Below are 12,762 nucleotides of genomic sequence, written 5' to 3'. Positions count from 1 at the left end.
TCATTAGGGTTAGTGTGCTTCAATTATATTTCATGTTCTTCATCTTAAATGTCAACTTCCTCAACACGCTTGATTCTTTTTTTGAAATTCGGTTTCTCACTTCAAATTAAAATGCTTTTGTTGAAGATTTTGTGTAGAAATTATTTGGGTCACTTGAAGTCATCAAAACGTCATGGAATGTAGAAAATGAGGCATTTTCTGCGACAGGTTTCAAACTGTGAAGAAACCAAGGATTCATCAAAGGAATCCTGAAACGAAAAAGTTGCACAAGTAATAATGTTTATCATTACTGAAAGTCTGATTATATTTTAATTCATTTTAAGTCCTGGTGATTTATAGAGAAATATCAGTGGATCTGCCTGTCTGTCTGATCAAAACTGATTATTCACTGTGCAACAGTGAAAATTAACAGGGAAAATAATTGATAATATTCACTGTTTTTCTGTGAAATGACGTTGTGTTTTTGATGACGTCATTATTTTACTGTAATTCTCCAGTTTAAATACAAAAATAATCATTTGAAGGAATTAAGTAAAAAGAAATTGTTGGATTCGTTTGAATATCGATTTTTAAATCACTCGTGATAATATAAAACAAAATTCCATGATCACTCGTAAATTATAATCGATATTCCACTAATGCCAACAAATACCCTCTATATATATAGAAACTTATTAAAAAAGTCACAAACATATCAATGTATAGATTAAATAATATATATCAGTATATACTTTTTTTATGTGTATCATCCAATAAATTCTCTTCATATCACAAAACACCGTTTAATACATTCGTTATCGGTCGGTCCGAAAAAATATAATCAGGAAAATGTATGAGAGCAGCGTAAATGTATTTGTGTGTACAATTGTTAATAGTTATGACATAATTCAAATAGGTATATAAAACTAAAACATATAATAAAGCAAAAGTACCGGTACAATTTATGATACTAAGCTTTATATGAAATTCACATAAGTTGAAATATTAGCTGTTCCAGCAGGATAAAACCTTATAAAGCACTTGGATCGTTTAAGGAAATGAACCAGTGAGACACCACTCAAGTACACTAGAAAAAAAACATACGTACACAAGAAACTCAAAAACATGAGCATCAATTTGGTCACTGCCTGGAAACGGTCATTGGAAAAGCACTTTGGGGGATAAAACCGTTTACAATAAGCTCCAAACTTACTATTTGCGCGGAATTATTCAATCAACAGTTAAGTGTACATAACAAATAACAATCGTATTCTTATCAAACATGAATGAAAGATAACACATTTCAGTTTAATTATCATGTTACAACTAAATGGTTATATACACTGAATTACACATGCCATAAGCTATAATGTATCACAAATTAGAACGTATTATAGGCATATTCTTATTACTTGCTGCTTGATGTTATAAAGCATAGTGTACTTTTCAAATCGGGATACTTGACTGCGGAAAATGCCATAAGTAAAGCTGACCACGAGAATGTTCTGCTTAAGTGAGGTAAAAATACAACTTGCAATTTACCATCCTTTATTGGGCGTGTACGTACTTGAAGGACGGCACCCAAGGACAGATTTTCAAACTGTGAAAAAACTACAAGAAATATGACTTGTCCATGAATGGATTACTCATGGAGTGTAGTGGGTTTTACGGGCCAAACGAGTTGTGTTTTAGTTTAATTTAATTTAAACCTATTTATTTTAGCTCGATTGCATCGAAAGCTTAGGCTTATTGAAATGCTCTCGAGTCCGTTTTCTGGGCCTAGAATCAGTACTTGGTGTCTTTGTTAGATCTAAAGAACATCCCACCCTAGCCCAAATCCATGACCTTCCCGGTCCTAGAGTTGCAGTACAGTTTTTCTGACTTCGACTGATCTTGTCATTCTCTAATTACCTATTAAATAAATACGTCAGTATAATGCATCTGAACAACTTAAGCCTAAAACCAGAGCTCGATTATTTAGAAGCTAAAGCTCAAGCGTGCGATAATCTTGTGTTTACAGAAACATGGCTAAACACATCAATTTAAAATCAGGATTTAAACATACGAATATCTCCATCACTAGTCCGTTTTGTCAGAGAAAATAGACAACGGGGTTAAGTTGCTATTAATGTCAAATTAGTATTAAAACTATGAACGCCCTGACCTGGCAATGAAGGTCTAGAGGCGCTATGGTTAGAAAATTCTATAAACAACTTTCTATAAACAACTTTATATAATATGCCGCTCACCAAATTCCTATAATACCCACTGTGATATGCTCGAATTTATTTAAGCATTAACTCGTCTGCTGTTCAAGACTGATTATGATGTCTATATCATTTGTTTTACTATTTATTTTTTATTTATTTTTATTTTTTTATTTTGTTAGGGGGGGGGTCTATTTTCTCCAACCTTTAGCTAAGTACTTTGCATAACCTAAACTCATTTCCTACGTTGGGGCTGACCGCCAGCGAATCCAGAATGACTATCCCGGCCGGCGCCCCCTCACCTTCAAGTTCCGGACCATACAAATATTGGCATATTAAAAACGACAAAGAGATAAATTAAAAACGAAATGAAGAGAAAAATAGTCTGGTGTATTATTTTTTTGCTCGTCATAATTGTTAATGCGAAGTTAAAATATACATTGCTGTACAAGTATTTATACTTTTCAGAACCGCATTGTGTGGACACAGTTGCCGGAAAATACCTAGACATTACGCAGAACAAGGCACTGCATGAACCTCGGAAAAACCTGCAACAGTCATGGTAAGTTCTTAGCGGGGATGCAACATGTAAAGTAGGTGCGCAGGTGTAATGAGAACGCAGCGACACGGATGTCTTAAAGGGGCCTTTTCACAGATTTTGGCATTTTTTAACTTATTCATTAAATGCTTTATATTGATAACTGTAAACATTGGATCGTAAAAGCTCCAGTAAAAAATCAAGAATAAAATTAAAAAAAGGAAAAGAACATTGCCCGGAGCAGGTTTCGAACCAGTGACCCCTGGAGTCCTGCCAGAGTCCTGAAGTAAAAACGCTTTAGCCTACTGAGCTATTCCGCCGAGTACACATACATGACGTATTTTATACGTTATATAAGCAATCTTCGTAGTTTCACAAAATTTAACGACAAAAACAGAACTCTCGAAATTATTCAATCGTTTCGCGTTGCAACGCTTTATAATTTTTAGGTTTTAAAATCGTCAAAAGATGCATATAATGGCTATATTAGACCATGGTAAATGTTCAGTATTACTGTTTCCTTACAAATATCATAACTAAAACGAAAATGTGCGAATCTGAAACAACTTTTTTCAATTTTGTCAATTTACCAAAGCGTGAAAAGATCCCTTTAAGTAAACAGGTCAGCAAAGGTAAACGCCACCCTCAGGAATTCGTAAATGTGCCTCTTTCACGCTTTTACCACGTGAATGCGGTTTCATTAGGTACGCACCGTGCCCATGATCCTCCCAGAGCCCGCATTCTTCAACCAATTCTTTGACTTCAGAATAAATAAGACTTAGAACAAAGAAAAATGCATCCAGCATTTGAATGCATACAGGCTACCACAGGTAATGATATCTTTATAAAAATTGTCTACACGAAAAAAGATGTGCATAGAGGATGATTATGCCATGTTTGAATTAAAAATAAAGCACTTCTTGAAAAGTCAAATTAATTTTTTTATATCTAAGACTCAAAAATGATCATTGTTGGTTGCCCAGGTCCTCATCACATAACTTTTAAAATGTTAAAAACCTCTCCACGTGCTCCACGATTTGCACGTTCTTCGAGAAAGGGGCTAAGCAGAAAGTTTCATCATAATTATTACTATATTAGTATTACTTTTTGGCTGTATAATAATATCAGACAAAATCATCGAAACCCGTTAAATAGTCGACGGCGTGAAATCAAACTAGATAAATAACTGACATGTGTGATTTACAATGATCGAAGGTCAACCAACACCCCTAACTGATTATCCTCGATCCATCCCCTGATGACGTAGGTGTGGAATGTTGGCGGGAAAACGTATAATTTAAAATGATAATAATTGACATGATTCGTGCATTTCATTTAATATTGCTCCCCGATCTTTGCATGATTTCATGATGCCATATCGAAGCTTTTTAAATATTAAGGTACTTTTATTAGCTCATGTTGTAACCAACTCTCTTATCATATCCAATCGCGATATACAAAGGGACGCAACATTGAAATCGCAGTGTGTTGCATTTATTTCCCTTGCATCAAGTACGTTATAAATATGCATTGTATTTTCGGAAAAAACATATCATACGCTATTTGAAATTGCATTAACGTGCTGAAAACGAAACATAACTATAAAAGCTAGCTGATATGCGACAAAGGAGAACCTACAATCAATCATGTATTGTGTATGATAAATCAGTCGCCTAAGCAATCGTTGAATAAACAATTAATTTACACGTAGACCGCAATATTTAAATGAACAAGTGTAGATCCCATGTAGGATTATTTACTTTCCTATTTATTTTCAAATGTATCTTTTATCTCTTGTTTTCATATTTGCACGTAAGTGAACAAAGACTGGGAAAAAGAAGCGTTGCAATTTATAAAAAATATTTATTGAATTTTGAATGATGTAAACATTTACAATAATACATTAATAAGAGAACAGAGCAAAGATGAAGTAAAGACAATACGCAGACGGGGAAAATAATGCAGTACGAAGATATTTCAATCGGAAAGAAAAAACAGTAATCAAAAAGAAAGTGTCGTTTAAATAAATGCAAACAACTTTTGCAACTTTAATGTCAGTGCATGTATATAAAGTGCTGCGTACAATGCACGAGAGTTGTGGCACACGATAAGAGATAACTCAAAAGCACGTGAGCATGAATTGTTAGTCGTTTAATAGGGCATATATGTTTATACTTGTTTTTACAAATTAGATATATTTTAATACAGCTTAAATTATTTTATTTGAAACTGTCTTGTTTTGGGGTGCAACACAATGTTCATAGCATGGATGCAAACGGTCAAGAATTTTGTCTCAAGGCGAAATAAACTTTTACTTGTTCTCTTTTTCATCATAGTGATACCAGGGTGCAGGATCACGTGACTTGGTCGGGTTCTCCTTTTTTTTTTATGGATTTAAACAAGACGGTTAGTGGTGCTTTATTTCAAATAGCTTAAAAAATGTTCTTACGAATTTCAACTAGTGCTTAAAAGACAGATTTGTATGCTGCTTATGGCAATGTGAAATACATCAGAATAACTTTATTTAATAAGCATGTGTTCTGGTTTAAACTTCGATTTGTATTACACGGTTATTCTTCGCGGAACGTTCACCGTTTTAGACGTATTTAAGGACTTATTCTTATACATTAAGACATTGGCACAAACTGCAAGAAAAACTGTCTTTTATGCACTAAAGATTTTTGTAAATGTATTACAATAACTTGATAAAACAAGAAATATCTTTAAAAAACAAGAAATATCTTTAAAAAAAAGATATACGGCGTTGATTGTGGTTGGAGTTGGTGAAAGGTAAAGAGTTCAATGAATGAGATCAAGGATAGCGAATGTCTTTTTCTGTGCAGTTCATAGCTGCATCACACGCAGTACGGGATGTTACGCGGAGTTTTCGCGGCTTGTTTTACATAATTACATATTGCTGGTCATAAACATATAGATACAAAACAGAAAGCCAAAAGAAGAATGGAAGTGAAATTAAAACATATGAGTCAACCGGCCACACGCGAGGAACGGTTGTGTCAATTACCAATTCTACTCGAGCGAATCTATATGTACAACCTTTTAAAGGGACGTCCTCATAGACTGGTGAAAAGCCACATTGCAAACGTTTCGTTACGGATTAAAACTAAATGAGCACTGAAGTCCAGTGCGCTTAATGCCACACTGAACATACATGTTCATTTAAGAGTTATCATAACTCGAAATAAAGAATTACAAAACGCGAAATGATTGAACGTTTTAAGTGATTGTATCCTGTTCGTTTAAATTTGGGACAACACGCGGATCGCTCATATAAGGTTTAAAATGCCAAACGCAACTTATCATCTAGCAGGCGGAGAAGTTACGGATACAGAAAAACAATCCCAAAAGCCCCCAATCGGATCTCGATTGGTTGATTATGTGTATCGTTTGCTTTTTCTTCTTTAATGTGTTTCATACTATTTATATGAGCTCTTAAATTTAAGGCATTCAATGACTAAATATATCTGTGAAGTGAGGACGAGTTTCATTTAGATAAGATTGACATGGTTTAAATTGTGCAAAGCGAAATTAATTATATATATGCAATGGTGATTTGAGAAATAATTGTGAAACAAAACTAATAACCTGAAATATTTGCATTTTGAAAATGTGTTTCGTGATATTTGTTTGTTTCCAAATACTGTACTTAAGCGTGTTGGCAAAACTTATAGTAAATGCATTTCTTAAAACATTGATTTTGTTTTGCATTTTCCTACGATCTTACCCTGACTACACTATTTTAATCGAGTTATTTGATACGGTAAGGCATATGGCTGTGAAAAAGGACAAATGTCATGTGAGTCAGTTCATCGTTACAGAACATCACGTCAATACTAAGAATAACTTTCTTCTGGATAGGCGATCACGACTTTTCTACTTTTCCGTAAATAGCTATAATATTTATTACATGACTTACATTCGTGATTTTGATAGCAATATCTTAATTTGGCAAGTAAAACGTCACCAGTGTCTAGCTAGTTCAGACACAAAAAGAGAACATTAAAGCGATACAAGTACCTATTATGCTAGTGTGTACGTCTTTTGGCGTGTATAGGTGTGCGTGCGTTTACGCGCATGTGTGTTTTTATTGATAGATGCATGTACATACATGTTTATTTTAATATATTTTCTAAGTTAGAACCAGAAAAGATTTAGTATAAGCGTTACTGACGCTTGGTTTCTAATCCAGTTTGAATAATGTTTTATATATGTAACAGCATGTGACCATTATTTTTATCATACATAAATCTCTAGAAATATTGGGTATCCTTATCCTTGCGTTTTTCACATATTTATTTACTTTCACGTATCCGAATGCGTGCTACCTTCGCCGTAGGCTTGGAAATTATACATTTCACAGCGCTCAGGAAATTCAAATTGATGGCGGGAATCACTTTGGGTGCTTTCGAATGATCTGGCCAACATAAATATGTTCTATGAGTATTTTTTTTACAGATATAGACTAAAAATACAATTATTAATACCAAATAAAAGTGAATAATTTAAGTGGATCTGAAAAAGGTTTTATATAATTTCACTGTTGTTAGGTTAGGCAAAAAAGTTGTTTTTTTCCACACCTATATTAAAGAGAAGGAGGTCGGAATAATTGCTTTTCTAACCGTTTAATAGTATACCCAAAAAACTGTAACTTCTCTTTATGTTTTATCTGCGTCAGATGTGGATCATATAACTCAACGAAACTATTTCAAATACGTCTCAACTTGAAGATGTCCTCGTTGCAATCACCATTGTGTCGCATGACTGATAAAAGTAGGTTTGGCACGTTGTCTTAATTTAGAAATAGAAATGACATTTCAAGGACAAATACTTTCGGTACTTTGGCACTTGTTTATGACTTTCTGAATATAAAACCAGCGTTGTTTACTGCGAGCGTTAATTGTTTCAACTTGAAAAGACGAAGCATGTATCTGCGTAAGTACCAATATATAAATTTAATTCCATCTTAGTATTACTTTAACAATGCAATATAAATATTTTAAGTTGCATTTTTTCAACTATGGCTCTCTTTGATAACCACACAGTAAAAATAAGAACAGTTTTATGTTGTTATTGTTAGCGGGCTAGCTAGCTCAGTTGGTAAAGCGCTCGCCAGTGTCCTCTTTTTAAATTATGACTCTTGTTTCTGGTAAAAGAATGTTCACATAGCACCGACAAGCTAGCTTGCATCACACAACTTCTCTGAACAAAAATTCATTATCAAATATATAAAGATAGTGAAAAAATTGTGTTCAGAGAAGTTTATTTTTCGTTATAATTTTATCATCTTTTATATAAAATGATGTTTTTACTAATCAATATCATAGCCACACACTAACCACCTGTGGCTTGCATATGAACAGTATAAATTAATAAAATGGACCTCGTTCGTTACGAACTTATTGACGAGTCATTCTATAACTAACCTGTTAGTGTGTACGTGTTGAAGGGAAATACATCAAACATAAATGCACATTCGGCTTACCATGTACACCTCAAAAGGGTCAACAAATGTATCAACATATATATTTACACGGATGCCTCGATACCGAAAGAATGACCTAATGAAGTTTGTACACACAAAGTATGCAATGACTACCCATGACACATTGATGTGCCTAATTTTGTTGTTGAAGTTGCATACTTTTGCACACAACACGCATTTTCAAAACCTTCTTTTTCACATTTGTGAGAATCAAACATCCAATAATGTATATTATTAAACAAAGGCCCAAAGTTTTCGCAGTGTTAGAGTTGACCTCTAAGAGTCCGAACGGTACTACGTTTATTACCTAACTAACACTATTTTCAGATTGTGTGCTCACACTGCTGGCATTGTTTGGTATCCCCGTATCAGGTATGTTAAATAAAAGCTATTTTATTCACACTTATAGAGATGGTATTTGAAACTGCATATACACGACGCCATAAAAGGCGAGCAAACGAGCTAATATGTTGATTTAAATATTTAAGTAGCAATATTAGAAAAAGTAGTTGTTATGTGATGTTGTACCATGCTTTGGATGCCGTAAGGTGGCGTGCCGCGCCGTGCTCTGCCGTATCATGTCGTGTCGTTCCGTGCCGCGCAATGTAATGCCAATCCATGCCGTGCTATGTCATCGCATGTCGAGTCATGTATTATTGAATTTTTATTTGTAATCACTGAATACGTTTCAGAATGCCTACAGTGTTTCAACTGTCAAAATAGCAATGATCCCAAATGTACAGGCCGGGTGGAATGTTTAGACAACCAGGTAAACACATTTTCAATAATAAAATTGTTAACAACATATGTGTGTACATCCCGGCCAGAAATAAAACAAGTTATCAACTGGATATCATTTTGTCAGGTTATTGAGATTTACACTATTTGTCATGGATCATTATTCATAATTAAATTTCAATTGATTAATATTTGTTATTTTAATTCACTTAATATATATGTTATTTCACTTCACATTCTGGTTTAACCTTCTGGTTTAACCTTCCGTCCGTTCTTGCCTTCGGTTTCGTTAATCTACATGCTGGAGTAAGGTAATTTCATAGCACGCAAACGGACGAACATTATTTTACTATGTTTAATATTATCACAGTTTTGATATGACAACAAGCCAGTAGTTATATCAAAGTAAATTAAATTGATGTAAATATTATTAAATGAACTTTGTGAATTCTGTCCTGTTTCTAAAAACACGAGTGATTCAGAAGACTCAAATTGGCTGTGATACTTCACCTGACCGAGTATTTTGTAAAGATTTCATGTGTAAGCATTTAAAGTGATGATAACAGGAATTAGTTGGAAGCGCGATATATATTCATGTCATTCTCTTAACCAGTCCTGCTTTGTGCAAACCGTCCATTCTGGCAATGAAGTACTTTACAACATGGGCTGTCATAACAATCAGGTACGGTCAAAGTTATATTTATTATCGATAAGATTTAGGTTTTATTCTGTAAACACAAAAATTTAGTATAAAAAAACACAAGAAACCGAATGTTGAAATATAAAGTTATAATGAGATTTCAAGTTTTTATTTTGACGGTATTAATTTTATTGCAGGCGTTTGTTGTTGTTGATTTCATTTGAAAGATGTAGTCAAGTGATCACAAGTACACGTTTAAATCAAAATCTTTTCTCCTTACTTAAATATTCGAATTTCAAAAGTGTTGTGCTAGAAAGCTCTCTAAGTGTATATACGGCACTTTTCGATGACCTTATAATATATTATATTATCATGTTTTCTAAACAGCTATTCTCATTTCTCTGTCCGGTTAGCGCATTAGTTAAAAGACGCGCTTTTCATATGGTTGCTCGAATATCCACACAGAACAAGACCACACCATATTTAAATATTTCGAGAAAAACTAAAGTACGCTTATACTTTGCATGTGTCCTTTGATTATAAATAGTTATGCTTATTTAAAATGCCTAATGTGTTTTAGTATATAAATAAGCTATAAATAATTTTCATATCCATATTTATCTTCATTGCAAAACGGCAGTTATGCAGTTCCTTACGTGTTGACCACAGTGAAATCATTGGTCGCTCAGTACAGACAAGACAACAGAACAGATGTCACGAATGTTGTAGTACAGATTACTGCAACGAGGAGCAACTCTGTGCTCACAGAGAAGGTTAATATATAATATATTAATTATTGTCAATGTTGAATATGTAACAAATAACCAAACCACGCATAATAGGTATTTTCCGAAGACTTAAAAATGGCCAGGATTAAACACGATGACGAAAAACAAGAATTTAGCCGTCGTGCTTCATATCTCGTCAGAAGTTAGTATGTATCAAGTTTGCATTCAATCAGCTACTAAGCATCTTGTAATATTTTAATGAACCTTCATAGGAATGATCCTTGGTTAATCCTCTTTCAAAGACGCTCGAATCGTTCAAGTCAACTGAATATGTGGTTCAAACGTGCATAAAAAGCTGTATACATTTAAAAATGAAACCTCAAGAATCAGGGGTGTAATATTAAGTGTTTAACATCATATTGTGATCATCTACTACGTTTATGCCCATAATTCCCGTTGGAATAAAACTGACCAAGCCCCAGGTCTCACATGATTTACATGCACTTATATAGTAAATAACTTAACACTGGGGTCAGTGGTTTAATATTTAGTGTGTTCCATGTTTGTTCTTATCATTTCCTTGAGGTCAAAATTGGTTACTAAATTGCTTCATATGCATATATTTGAAAACGTTTTACAAACGTCTTCTATGAAACTGCATGGCCCAGAGTTTGGGTATTTGTAACACGCTGAGTTTGCCCTCTGAAACAAATATTAATGCCCTTCTGGTCGAAATTGGAAATACCCTGGGACTTCTTGTTTTTAAATTTAAGTTTTTGATGTAAACGTTATTCGATATTGTTCTCTGCAACCGCAAGCTCAAGAAGTTAGTTATTTTTCATGTAGCCTCGTGTATAGTGGTATATAGTAAATAATGGTAAAACTCTTCTCTTAAACGTTAGGGTCACAGGTGGTTAGCGTGTGGCTATGATATTAATAAGTGAAAACATCATTTTGAAAGAAAACTATTCAAATTATAACTCTCTGAAGATTTCATACTTAAATTGAGTCTGATCGATGACGAGAAGGTCACGTGAGTTGCGTTTCGTGTTATTTCTTAAAATTAGATTCAGTATTTGTTTAAAAAATTGCAATATAGTTGTTATAGTTTATTCAATATATTCAATAGGCATACAGGACATGTGATCAGTATTGAAATACATAGGTTGTTAAAATAGTATTAATACATGAAAAGGTCTAGGACCAATTTTGTTGGATTAGAGCATTTAGAATCTATTTAATTCTAACAATTTATGCTATAACGATAACATAAACAACAACAAAGACGAACCAACAAGAGCGAGAGAGAAGTCAAGTTTGAGTAATGAATTATATATAATTAATCATTATAATATTTATACAGGTGTCTTTAATTAAATGCTTAATGTACATACATAGCTAAGTTTCTGTTGGTACTTGTAATATCCGATTGCATTAATTAAATAAATTTCATGTTTGGTCTTTTCCAATAATATTTATTCATAAACAATTTCCTAATATCATCACATAAGGAACATTCTAATAAAAAATTATATTCATCCTCAAGAACATTGCAATTTTGACATTTTTTATCTTGAAAAGTTATAGCATCAGGTTTGTTCCATCTGCCTGATTCGATTTCTAATCTATGGGATGAAATCCTTAATTTACAAAGATCAAAGCCAAACTTATTTATACTAACCTTTTTTTAAGTAAGGTTGCAATTCAAATTTACAAAACTGCCTGTAACTTGCTCTTGATGAATCAATAAGTTCTGACATCCAATTTGGATAAATGTATCATTTAATCTGGACTTAACCAAGGATAAAAAAAAACTTTTCATCACCTACATCTTGGTTTCGCTAGCGATGCATATTGGAAGCCTACGGTCTGAAACAGATTACAAACAGTTTTTGCACAAAAATGTGCATTTGGTTTATTTATTTAATTCTCACACATGTGGTTATAAAAACACTTTACATACTTATGATCTTCTAACTGTATAATTTTCAACCAATACCGTTTTACATTAATTGCTCTTTAGTTATCAAGGATGTTCTCCCAAGTTCCCCATATACAAAATTATTCTGTGTTTTAATTTTCACGACTAGTAGTTTTTTGCAAAAATTTAAGTGAACTCATCAATTGCCATTGACTCCCCATTAAGCCCCATATTTTTAACCCATAATTTAAAATTGGTAAAACAAGTTGATCAAACAACTCCAATTTGGAACGTATTGAAATTGTTGGATAATTTATTAAATATGAGTTAAGCCTTTGAGGCTTGACCTGCAAGTGTTTCATATCTAAATTGCTAATGATCTTCGTGAATAAGTTCCCGAATATACTTAATAATGTTATCCCTCTGTAATTATTCACAATCTATTTATTCCCTTTTTATGTAACGGAAATAAAACCCTCACACCACACTTCAGGAAAATTTCTATTTT

The 12,762-nt window shown here is 33.3% G+C and overlaps 2 protein-coding genes across 2 annotated transcripts in view; both read left to right on the top strand.

Annotated features, from left to right (window-relative positions):
• LOC127854854 (uncharacterized) overlaps window positions 1–12,762 on the top strand; it is a 154,462-nt gene that overhangs the window by 124,443 nt on the left and 17,257 nt on the right. The gene's annotated exons all lie outside the window — the stretch shown is intronic.
• Window positions 7,185–12,762, top strand: part of LOC127854855 (uncharacterized) — a 58,171-nt gene continuing 52,593 nt past the window's right edge. Inside the window, exon 1 of the mRNA XM_052389926.1 lies at window positions 7,185–7,305. The gene's annotated coding sequence lies outside the window, so the exon portion shown is untranslated. The remainder of the gene's footprint in view (window positions 7,306–12,762) is intronic.

Source organism: Dreissena polymorpha, chromosome 13 (assembly GCF_020536995.1).
Source record: "Dreissena polymorpha isolate Duluth1 chromosome 13, UMN_Dpol_1.0, whole genome shotgun sequence".
NCBI lineage: Eukaryota > Metazoa > Mollusca > Bivalvia > Myida > Dreissenidae > Dreissena > Dreissena polymorpha.
This window is presented reverse-complemented; position numbering and strand designations above follow the sequence as displayed.